This window comes from Aegilops tauschii, chromosome 5, assembly GCF_002575655.3.
Source record: "Aegilops tauschii subsp. strangulata cultivar AL8/78 chromosome 5, Aet v6.0, whole genome shotgun sequence".
NCBI classification, from domain to species: Eukaryota; Viridiplantae; Streptophyta; class Magnoliopsida; order Poales; family Poaceae; genus Aegilops; species Aegilops tauschii.
The window spans coordinates 474,867,173-474,878,751 of NC_053039.3; the positions used below are offsets into that span (position 1 = coordinate 474,867,173).

Consider the following 11,579-nt stretch of genomic DNA (forward strand, 5'->3'; position numbering starts at 1 on the left):
GGCAGTTCTTCCTCCAAGTTGATGTGCAAGAAATTATGAAGATTAAAGCCTCACTGGGATTAGGCGACGACATCCTTGCATGAGGGCCTGAATGCAACGGTATCTTCGGCCGTGCGTAGTGTGTACCAATTGGCGCTCGAGAACAAGCTCCATCCTTCTTCAATCGTGCCGAGCAGGGCACCGGATGGGCGACGTGTCGTCTGGGCATCAATATAGAGGTGCTCTGCTCCTCCTAAGGTGTGTGTGTTCCATTGGCGTGTGGCGACTAATTCTCTGGCTACTTCGGCTAACAAGTTCGAACACCATATTAAGGGAACTGACGTGTGCCCGTTATGTGGACTTGAGCGCGAGTACATGTTCCACACTTTCTGTAGGTGTCCACGTGCGGTGGAAATTTGGCAAGCTATGGAGAAGGTGTGGTGCATACCCAACATAGTCCATGCGCAATACTGGTCCGGAGTGGCTCCTACATACTATGGCGGACCTGACTGATGGCGACCGGCAACGACTGCTGATGGTGATGTGGAGGTGCTGGTTTGTAAGGAACGAAATTGCCCCTCACAAACCGGCACCACCGGTGGAAGCGTCCATACGCTTTTTGCAGAGCTATGTGACCTCCTTACTGAATCTTCAGATTTAAAGGGAAGATGGTGGTCAACGAGGAAGTGATGGCACAACCATCGTCGCATGTGAAAACACCTAAACCAGCCGCCCCTAAGTGGATGCCTTCGCTTGCAGGATGGACCAAGTTGAATGTCGACGGGTCGCTGTTTTTGGATGATGAATCAGTGGGCGTCGGTATGATCTTCCATGACCAAGATGGTGCGATCATTTTCTCAGCTTGTCACTCCCTGCGGTCTTCTCCCGACGCCCTACATGCTAAGCTTGTTGGTTGCATGGAAGGACTTGCGTTGGACGGAACTCCCAATAATTTTAGAGTGTGATAGCAAGGTGGCGGCGGAGATGATCTCCGCTACGGATTATAACAGGTCCATATATGCCATGGTGGTTTCTGAAATCAAGAGTCTTCTTGGTCAGAGAGAGTGTGTAGTTACTAATGTCCCTAGAGAGCAAAATAATGTTAGTCATCTCCTAGCAAACTTTGGTAGATCAGATAACCGCACTGTTGTTTGGCTCCGTTCTAGACCGGCTATATCCCTTGTCTGTGTAGGGATGAACTTGTTTGCTCTTGAGTAATACACACCATTTTACCCCGCAAAAAAAAGTTGTCCTGAAAGAAGCAGGAATGCTAGGAAAATATACAAGAAAACGAACCTTTTCAGAAAAAAAAAACTTTAGATTTTTTTAGTAAATACACTGCACGGTTTGTTGATATCTTTATAGGCCTTTGATACTTAAGAAAAGCAGATGTTCTCTTCTCTTTCTTCGATCCAAATGATGATCAAAGATGGATGTTCTTACTGGAGAAAACAGAAAGATAAAGTTAAACAGGAACCAAGAAGAACAAACAAGAATGAATCGTTTTTGCTCGCCCGAGCTATGTCTTTATGTTCGATTATATGTATTACACTATCAGGCAACCCCACAGAACATGTATCCGACCCTACACGAACAGGTATACCGACATGATATAGGAATGCATGACACACAATAACGAACAACTAACATAACAGTCTACATACATAAACCATTTTCCGAATCTGTGCGCAGATCGACGGTACATGATCCGAGCAACTGTACAAAGCAATGAAGACAAATAGAGGGCTACTAGCTGAGAAGACTTGTATCTTCTCAACTTAACTTCCATTTAATTAGCACACCCGGTTCTTGGTTAATAATTCCAGTAATATTTTGGAGAGAGTCATTTTTCGATAAAGGATGGATTTTATTAACACACAACCGGCCTCTGTATAATTAGGATGCACGCAGCCCACAACACACACACACCAAAACATGCGGCAACTAGCAAAGTCATATAAACCAAAGCTATATGCGTAGGCGAGAAAAAAAAACAAGCGATCATACATACAATCGGCAAACTACAACTACTATATCCGCACATGCATGTCCTTAATAATTTTCCATAAAAGACATCCTGTCCAAACAAAAAAGAGACTACAAATAGTGGAGTAGTATTAGATAGCACCCAGAGCCTTGAGTAACATTCTGGATAGAATTGCACCTGGCATACATACATGCATCAAAACCTCGTCATGTCCAGGCCCTTCATTTTCTTCTCCCGAGTCAACAAGCTACAACCTTGGATAAGAGGAGATCCTTTACAAGACCGGGGCAGCTCTTGGTTAAAAACTCAAAACCTTCAGACTCCATGAACGCATTCAGATTCGCTGACGAGCCAAGGAATGCCAAACATGCTTTCTTGAGCCCATGGCAGTGGTGCCGCTCCGCCAATGTCAAGATGGCCGCCACGGTGCTCCTATAGATATGATTGCTCAGTTTATATTCACAAATCAGCTTCAGCCTCTCCAAACCATACCTATCTGCTGCAACAAGCAAATGCTGAGCCATGTCATATTCTTCCTGTTGCTTCATATCCGGCAAAGCGTCCGAGTACATGAAAGTAAGCAGAGCACTGAACACATGTGCCTCAATGTCATCTATACGTATGGCCTCAGTGGTAGTTCCCTCCTTCATCGAACCAAAGAACTCTGCTCTAAAAACGGGAGAGCGCGCCGCGAGCACATACCGGTGCGCCGAGAATGTCTCCCCGCCCACTAGGAATTCGACATCAACGCCTGCTTTGCTTGTTAGGAGATCCCCTAAGTGCCGATGCAAGTTAGACGGTGGTACCACGATGGATGGCGTCTCCTGCCCGTGGAACAACCCCAGCATAGCGACGTCGACCTTGACAGTGAAGGAATCGTCCTTGAGATGCTCTGATTTCTCCAACTCCTCCCTTTTGATGAACTTCCCGTATGCCGTATCCCCAAGATATATTCACAGCGTAGTTGTTCGTGAGGGTACGCTGGATATAGGGAGGCACAGGATTCCCATGTTGGTCGAGTAAGCTGAACTTGGCTTGTGCATTCACGGCCTCGGCCTCGGCAACGGTATCATCCAAGCGGAGAAAGAGAGATATGTAATCGATGTGCTCGGAGTTTTTCCCGTTGGGATAGTAACGAACACGCCATGTGCGGCCTCCCAGCTGGAACGGGCTAGAGTCGATGCGCTCGCCGTTGGGAACCTCCTTGGTGCGCGAGTAGCCCACGATCTTCAGGAAGTGGTGGCCGCACACGGCGTTAGCAACGACGGAGGAAGCGGATATGGAGGGAACGCCGTCGCCGGCGTCGTGCGAGGAAGTCGGCATGGTGTACGGCGTGATCAATTCGGCTGGTTGCGGTGGCGACGGTGTGAGGGCGAGGGTTTCGTTTTGTGACGAGGGTTTTGGGTGGACACCGCTGCGGACACAGGCCACGTATGTGATGCAGAATTGCAGATCCGATGCTCATGCGTCAGGTACGTGCGAGAAAAGGAAAACCATCTTCGACAAGGAAACACGTACTGTATACTCCATCATTCTTTTTTCAAGAAAACTTCCAATCTATAATCTATTCATCATCAATCATGATAATACAATGAATACCAAAAATAGTAAAAATTACATCCAGATCTATTGATCACTTAGTAACGACTACAAGCACTGAAACGAATTGAAGATGTGCTGCTGTCATAGCCCATCTCTCCCTGGAGCCAGGCAAAACTTGTTGTAGTAGACTCATCGTATTAAGGCCTTATAGGACCAACGCACCAAAACAACAACCGTCACCGTTGAAAAAACATTTAAATCGAAAGGATCCAACCTATAGACCACTAGCGCCTCCAGAACATGCTGATGCCGCCGCTCATGTAGCAAAGCCAAATTGATCTTGTCGATGACAGACGAGAAGTTTTAGTACACGTGCCTCTAAGGACCAGCACCCTGGAGCCGCGGTCATCGCGGTTGAACCCTTGAATAGATCTAAAGAATAGACACCAAATAATCGCTGTCGCGTAGGCATGACGAGAAATCCCAACCTCATCGCACTAAGGAGATGGTAGGAATCTACGCCGGAGCTCCATCGACTACCCGGTAGCTAAGAGAGCTTGCGGTGAGACGAGAGAGGACGAGACTAAGGCAGGAATCTGCAAGTGTTTGCTTTTTTAAATGAAATACTTTTTTTAGAATCTTTTATATATAACAGAGTATTTTTGAAATCTAAAGGAGTCTGCGTGTGTTTGCTATTGACTCTGTATTAAAATGTAAGATGTTCTTTTTGTTCGGTACAGAGGGGGTATATTCAGTTTCCTACTCCAGCCCAAGCTCAGCCCAGTAATAAATTTCAAAACGAAGAAGAAAAAAACTCATCCGAGATGCTTAATTTCATTTTGGTTATCGTCTTTTTATTTTTGTTGGGTTAGTTTCGTATGTAACTAATTTGACTCACGCGCTATAGATTATGTTTGCACCCTTAATGATATACTCCTTCCGTCCAAAAAGATTGTGGGAGACATAGTGTAATGACAATTTTGCAAAAAAAAACCTTGTACCTTCAAATCGGTTACAAATAGGTCCCCGTCTCCTCCCTCCGTCCAGTCACCATCGCCCACACGGCGCCGCCCGCCTACTCTAACCACAGTTGGGTCAGGCACCAGTGCCGCCACGCACCTGCGCCGCCACCTCCCACCCTTCGCCCCCGCCTAGGAGGCGAGCTGCGCCGCCGCCATGGAGGCGGCCCGCTTTAGCAGCCAGCTGGTGGTGGTGGTGGGCGACGTTGCTGCTGCTGGTAGTTCCCCGCACCGGCTTCTGCTTGTGCGGATTCCCTGCGCCGGCCTCTGCTGCTGCTCGTTGTGAGTCAAAATCAAATTGAAAATGAAGACGGCAAAATGAAATTGAAATGAAATTAAAATTCAAAATGACTAATCTTCACAATATATCAACATGTTGCTGGTGCGAGATTGTCAAATACTCTCGCTGAGTTTTGACCCGCTAAAGCAAAAAAAAAAAAAAAAAAACAGTAGGCATGTGGAATGCAGGTTCATCATGCCTCTTGTTTTGATTGCAAAGATTAGTGTCAAAACAAACAAAACAAAGCATGATAATTACATGTAGCAAAAAGAAAAACATCTGCAATAAGCTCATCCCCTTTATCTGTGATAAATTTAATGTCATCGGTTGTTTTACTCAACTGGGTTTACCGAAAAAGGGTTGCCCCCCGCTTTATATTATAAAGCAAACATCACCACATACATCTGAGCGAACCGATACAAACACACCCACCACGACACATTGCACACACCCAAGGCAAGATATAAAGGTGCCGGGCACCGACACACCACTCGTACGACAACCAAGCAAACTAGAGATGAACCAAGAAGAACTACTAGGAGCCACCGAGGAGGGGTGAGACGGACAATGACGAAGCAAGGACTCCAGGACGGTGCCTCCCAGAAGGGTACGACCACGGATAGCCGCCACCGTCTGATTCGAAGATCAAGTTTTCACCCGGAGCCACATGGAGGAGTGGGAGCACCGCGACGGAGCCTTCAAGAAGGATACGACGTCCGTGGACGCCGCCACCAGCGGCCAGTACGAGGACTGGGCAAGTGATGGACCCCGGCGATCACACCCCTCCGACACCCCCGCTCCGCCCACCACCCGCAACCAAGCCCCCCACGAAGCCATGGCTACCCGCCCGCACCTGAGACGCAGGTTCCGCCCTCGAACTCCATGCCTCCCTCCACTAGGGTCGCCGCCCAACATCCAGGCACCCCCAAGACCATCCAAAGAGGCCAGCTTTGTACCAGAGGGACACCCCCGACCGATGTCCCGCGGCAGACGACCCGCCTTGAGCATCGCCGGAGTTGCGACAACCTACACGTGGCTGGGGAAAGGGGGAGGTGGGGGAGCGAACACATCCGGACCGGCACACCCCTGTGCCAGTGACGGGTGACCCGAGCACGTCGGCGCCGCCCATCCCTCCAGCCAACCTCCCCACCGGACACACCCCTGTGCTGCCCCATCACAGCAGCCGTCACAGAACAGCGCAAAGCCACCGTCGCCGACCCGGCCACCGGCGAGGAGGACCCCCAAGGACCGCCACTGACCACCAAGAAAACTCACCGGGGAGTCCATCTGCGTTGCCGCCGTCGTCTAGCCGGCGGGACGCCTGGATCCCGACCAGCACGCCCACCAGCCACCGCTGCTGCGCCTCCACCACCGCCAGCCGCGACCACGGTAGGAGCGGACGCCCGCAGCCTGCGCCGCCCTCGGCCCGCGCCGCCTGGGCCCAGATCTGGCCGTCCGTCGCCGCCGGAGCCCACCGCGCACCACCGCTGCTGCAGCCCCTTCACGCCGCCGCCCACAGCCCGCGTCTCCGCCGCCGTCTGCTGCCGCCGCATCGCCACGCCCCGAGCCAACGTCGCGCCGCCGCCCGACCCTGAGGCCCGCGCCCGCCGGGCCGAGCAGGGGAAGGAAAGTGCCCCGCCGCCGCCAGCACTGGCCGGGCTTTGCCCGCCAGTACGTCGAGGCGGCGGCGAGGGGAGGGAGGTAGGAGGAGGGGGGAGCTGGAGGCGGCGCTAGGGTCCCCCCCCCCCCCCCCCCCCGGCGCTCGCGGGAGCGTCGCGGGAGGGAGGGGACGGGGACTCAACTGGGTTTACATAAACCGCAGCCTGAACATGAGGGAAGAGAACTGAACTTTATGAATTTAGCATAAATTACCTTAGCCAAATTTGTGACCAGATGCAATCTGATTCCCCTTCCTTCAAGGTTACTTGCAACAACTGTTCTCATCTCATCATCAAAACCCCTGCAAGTGGCAGTGTATTGTTACATTGACCTTTCTGGAATGAAGATGCTCAAACGTCGTGATGCAGGGGATTGGGGGTAGAACAAAGGCTTCAAATGATGAATAAGGGAGATAACAGATTGATGAGAGCATCTCCAGCCGCGCCCCCAATAGGCCCCCCCAGGCGACTTTTTCGGCGCCGGCGCAAAAAAAGGCCCAGTCGCGCCCCCAGGACGACGAAAAGCGCCGGTTCGGCCCTTTTTTCCGCCCGGCGGCCGCATGCCGAACCCGGCGCGCTGGGGGCGCTTGGGGGCTCCGGCGCAAGGGAAAAGCGCGGCTGGCCCACGCCGTCAGGTGGAAAGTCAAGATTTTCTTCCCCGACTCGCCTCCCACCCCCCGCGCTCTCGGCCGCCACTAGGTATATCCCGGCGCCGCCCCGCCGCCCTTCACCGGTAGATAGCCATTCCCCGCCGGAAAAATAGCAGAGGTTCGCCGCGGCAGCCCCTCCGACACCAGCTGGGCGTTTCCGGCCCCGGAGGGGCAGTTTAGCGGCGGGTGCACGCCCACCGCGCGCAAGGTGTTCGGCGATTTGCCTGCCTCGGCGATGGACTCGGATGACGAGGAAGTGCTCGCCGCGCTGCTGGAGGAGGAAGCCGAGGCCGACGTCCAGGAAGAAGAGCATCTCATGGTGCTCGCCGCCCTCGCCCAGCTGCTGGCGAGCAATGAAAAGCCGCGGCGAGGTGGCTCGGCGCCGGGGCGGGTGAAAGCAAAGAACCGGCATCGCCTCGAAGGCTACTGCATGCTCTACTCCGACTAATTCGCCGATGCTCCACTTCATGGCGACAGAACATTTCGGCGTCGTTATCGGATGAGCAGAAAGCTTTTCCTCAGGATTGTGAATTCCATCCGGGAGTTCGACAACTACTTCAAATGCAAGATGGATTGCACCGGCAAACTTGGATTCACCTCCATCCAGAAATGCACGACAGCGATTGCTTGCATACGGATCTCCCGGTGACTCACAGGACGACTATGGGCGCATGGCCGAGTCCACCAGCATAGAGTGTTTCTACAAGTTCTGTCGGGCAGTGTTTGGACTGCAACACTTGAGAATACCCAATGCGGAAGACACTGCTCGGATCCTAGCACAGAATGCAGCAAGAGGATTTCCTGGGATGCTTGGAAGCATCGACTGCATGCAAGAGGATTTCAATGGGCGGCACTACAACAAGGGGTACTATCTAACTGATGGCATCTATCCAAGATGGTCGACATTTGTGAAGACCATCAAAAACCCTATGCCTGGAGGCAAGAACGCCTGGTTTGCGAAGATTCAGGAGGCTTGCAGGAAGGATGTCGAGCGGGCATTTGGTGTGCTCCAATCTTGATTTGCTGTTGTCCGGTACCCCGCTCAGACCTGGTCGAAAGATCAAATGTGGGAGATCATGACCTGCTGTGTTATCTTGCACAACATGATCATTGAGAGCGAGCAGGAAGAGCCAGTGTTTGACACTGAACCATACCACAGCAGGGTCCTCTTGCCCAAGTTGATCACCAGCTACCGGCAACCTGGACTGCCTACCTCAGTATGCGTCAGGAGATCCGAGACCCACAGGTGCATCATCAACTGCAGCAAGATCTGATAGAGCACCTATGGAGGCTCAAGGGCGACACCGGGCGCGACGTGTGATGAAATATGAGTTTTTATTTGTTAAACTATATAATTTGTATTGAACTATTTGTTGTTGAACTCTTTTGTTGAAGTATTTGAATTTTTTGTGATGAAATATGTGATAAAAAATATTTATGTTGATAATTGAACGCCGAGCCACGGCGAACCACGCCGAATATGGGCCTATTCTCGCCCATATGGGCCTTTTTCGCCGAAATGGGGCTTCAAAAGTGGGCCAAAATCGGCGACTGGGGGCGACGACTGGGCGCAAAACCGCCCCAGCGCCGAACGAATCGCCGGCTCGCCCCCAGGGGGCGATTTTTATGCGTCCTGGGGGGGCCAATGGCTGGAGATGCTCTAAGACATTCTCTTATTGCCACGGATTATGGGTACATATGTTGTCCCTTATATAGGACTACTTGACCCCTAAGTATCAACTTAAATGATAGTACCAATCTGATCTCTAGCTCTATTCTTATCTCTTTCCTATTTAAACACTGCCAAATGCAGTCATGCAAATAACAGGGGTTCAAAAACTTTTTGAACAATGTCAGTCACTACTTACTGGAAAAGCTAAAAATCACACCATCTGCTATTCAGTATAATGCAAACCACACAAATATATTGCTTGGGTGGATTTTTACCTTCATTTGCAAGTGGAATATCATGATGGTCAAGGAAACTAAGCAGAGTACCGTACACCAGATACTGTCACACGACATCTCCAACCGCAGAAACTACATGAAAATGCTTCTGAATTGTGAAGTATATATGTTGGGTAAAGGACCAGAAATTTTGTGCAATCTCCGTGTTGACAGCAGATCAACCTAAATACCATAGAGGAAGCTCTTTCCTATAAAAATACTGCAGATCTACTTGAGCACCCAACCCTTTCCAAATAGAAGCAAACTCAACAGCAATATAGCTGCAATGATGCGCTAGATGAAAAAGGTTGGTTAGGAAGAATTGTCTTATTGCTACTTGATACAAAAAGAAAGAAACAATGTTAGGGAAGGTTACTAGTTCAGGTTCAGAGTACATGTACAAATTTCATCAGACTAGTGATGCAGAAATTAATTAACATCATCAAGTTATCTTTACAGTTACTAAGCTCCCGTGAAATGGGGCTCTCTCCTGCGTCGAGGCTGTGAAAGCGTGTTGACCAACGTCGTGAGCGTGTGGACTGCGGGCCGGCCCATTTGAGAATAACGCGTGGCGATCTCTGGGTTCTTCCGGCCAACGTCGGTGCGAGCGTCGCTGGTTTCTTCTACTTCCTCCGGAACGAAACAGAAAAGGGGGGCGGCAGCACGCGTGAAGCTTCCATCTCTTTCCCTTCGGTCTCCTGCGTGTATTTTTCTGGGGCGGGCGAGAGCAAGCACAACGTGATGCTTGTTCTCTGCTTGGGCGCTGTCATGTCCCTCCACTTCCTCTCCGAAGGCGCACCTACTCTGCCGCTGCCCTTTGTCGTGCGTGCACTCGCGCTGCTGCCTTATCTTCTCTCTCACGCGCGTGTGCGTTGCAGGGGAGCTGCCGCAGCTGCCTTCTCTCTGTGTGCAGAAGCTATTCTCTTCTCACATCCGTGGTTGCTGACTGCCGTATGTATCGTGACCTCCCATGGTGGCCATGCAGGAATCGCTCAGCAGAACAATAGCCTGGTTCGATGTTATTTGATCATTCAGCTATTTTTGTTTTTCCTTTTTAATCTCTCTTTGTTGAATCAGACATGGCATACTCATTTGTTGCAAACAGGACTCCCAAGCGTAGGTAGCTGACTGAGAGGGATGGTTCAGAGGAGAACTAACAACAACAGCGGCAAAACTGGGCTAAATCGACAGTTTACTGAAGATATAAGTAGCAAGGCCAACAGGAACATCAAAGATAAAATAGCAAACTAAACGTTAAGTTTTTCATTACTCCTTCCTCCCTTCCACCCCTCAAGTTTTATAACACAGCCCGAGCCACAAGCTTAGTTTCTTAATCTTGATTACAACAAATGAGCTCATTTACTTAGTAAGTATCTCAAAAGGATTTTTTTTTATTTTCTCAAAAGGAAATTACAGTACAGCCTTACGATTGCAATCAAAAAGGGCAAGACGGAAGCTCAGGCATAGATGTAGCCCGATGCTCTACTGAACATAACTGAAGAACAGAACAAGTGTCGAACTTAACTGAGGAATGGTTGCTGAACCTGACAAAGTATGCGGCGGAAGGAGAGCGAGCGGTGGTGTGCTCTGGCACCAAGGGTGAGCGATGGCTAGTCCGTTCCTGGGAGGCGACGGTAGCTCTGTTCTGGGGAGGAGATGCCGAGGATTTCGATTTTTCTAGCCTCTTTCTTAATGTCAATTTTATTTTTGATCCCCATCTGTGTTTTTGTATGGCTATCTTGTGATTGGTTTCTCTCTGATCTTTAATGGCCTAACCCGTGTACCTTTTCTCCTTTTTCTTGTTATGCATTAGGCTATTTTGTTAAAATATACCGTATTGTCCACGAATGAATAAAGTGCAATGCCCAATTAAGTTGTGTAATGGCTTACTCATGGATTTAGTACTTGAACCAAGCAGCAAAAACGTGTGCCTTTAATTGGGATTGTGCATAAACTTTTGGCTTTGCAACTTCTGAAAGCATGTAGTAGATGTTAGTACCTCTCCTGGATGTTTTTTCCTGTATGTATGTATTTAGTACCAAGTACTGACAGGAGTTTGTGATCCGACGGCCATCCTAAGCTCATTGCAAGTTACTGCTGCTTAGATCCCCCTAATGGTTGTACTGCATGCATCAGCACCAAGGAAAAGGAAGTAGTTTTACATATTGAGAGTTCAATGAACAGGTTTCAAGATGGTGATCTAGGTAGAGTATACTTGAGTTAATATCCCTCTCACACAACATTTCGAGTTTTAAGTAACATATATTTATACATCTTTTTTTTGCCAAGTAGCACTGGTATCCAGTCTGTGCTTTGTTGTGAGTTGTGATCATACTCATTCAAAGGATTTTCATGCCACGATGCGCATCCAGAGGGTCTGAGGGCTTACAGTCAATTCGTTGTCTTGTTTTCTTAAAAAAAGTTGCCAATTCGTTGATGCAATTAGCATATAGCACACGGGGATGCGCACAAACAAGCTGATGTGCACCGACGAAACTCTACTACATCTGTAACCTA

General features: G+C 49.8%; 1 long non-coding RNA gene and 1 pseudogene across 1 annotated transcript; one reads left to right on the forward strand and one right to left on the reverse strand.

Annotated features, from left to right (window-relative positions):
• Nucleotides 1–2,205: 2,205 nt before the first annotated feature.
• LOC109743822 (BTB/POZ and MATH domain-containing protein 1-like) lies at nt 2,206–6,360 on the reverse strand (annotated as a pseudogene).
• Nucleotides 6,361–9,739: 3,379 nt separating this feature from the next.
• On the forward strand, nt 9,740–10,935 carry LOC120965308 (uncharacterized). The gene is made up of 2 exons (XR_005758007.2): nt 9,740–10,073; nt 10,168–10,935. It is a non-coding gene; the product is annotated as an uncharacterized lncRNA (long non-coding RNA).
• Nucleotides 10,936–11,579: the final 644 nt, after the last annotated feature.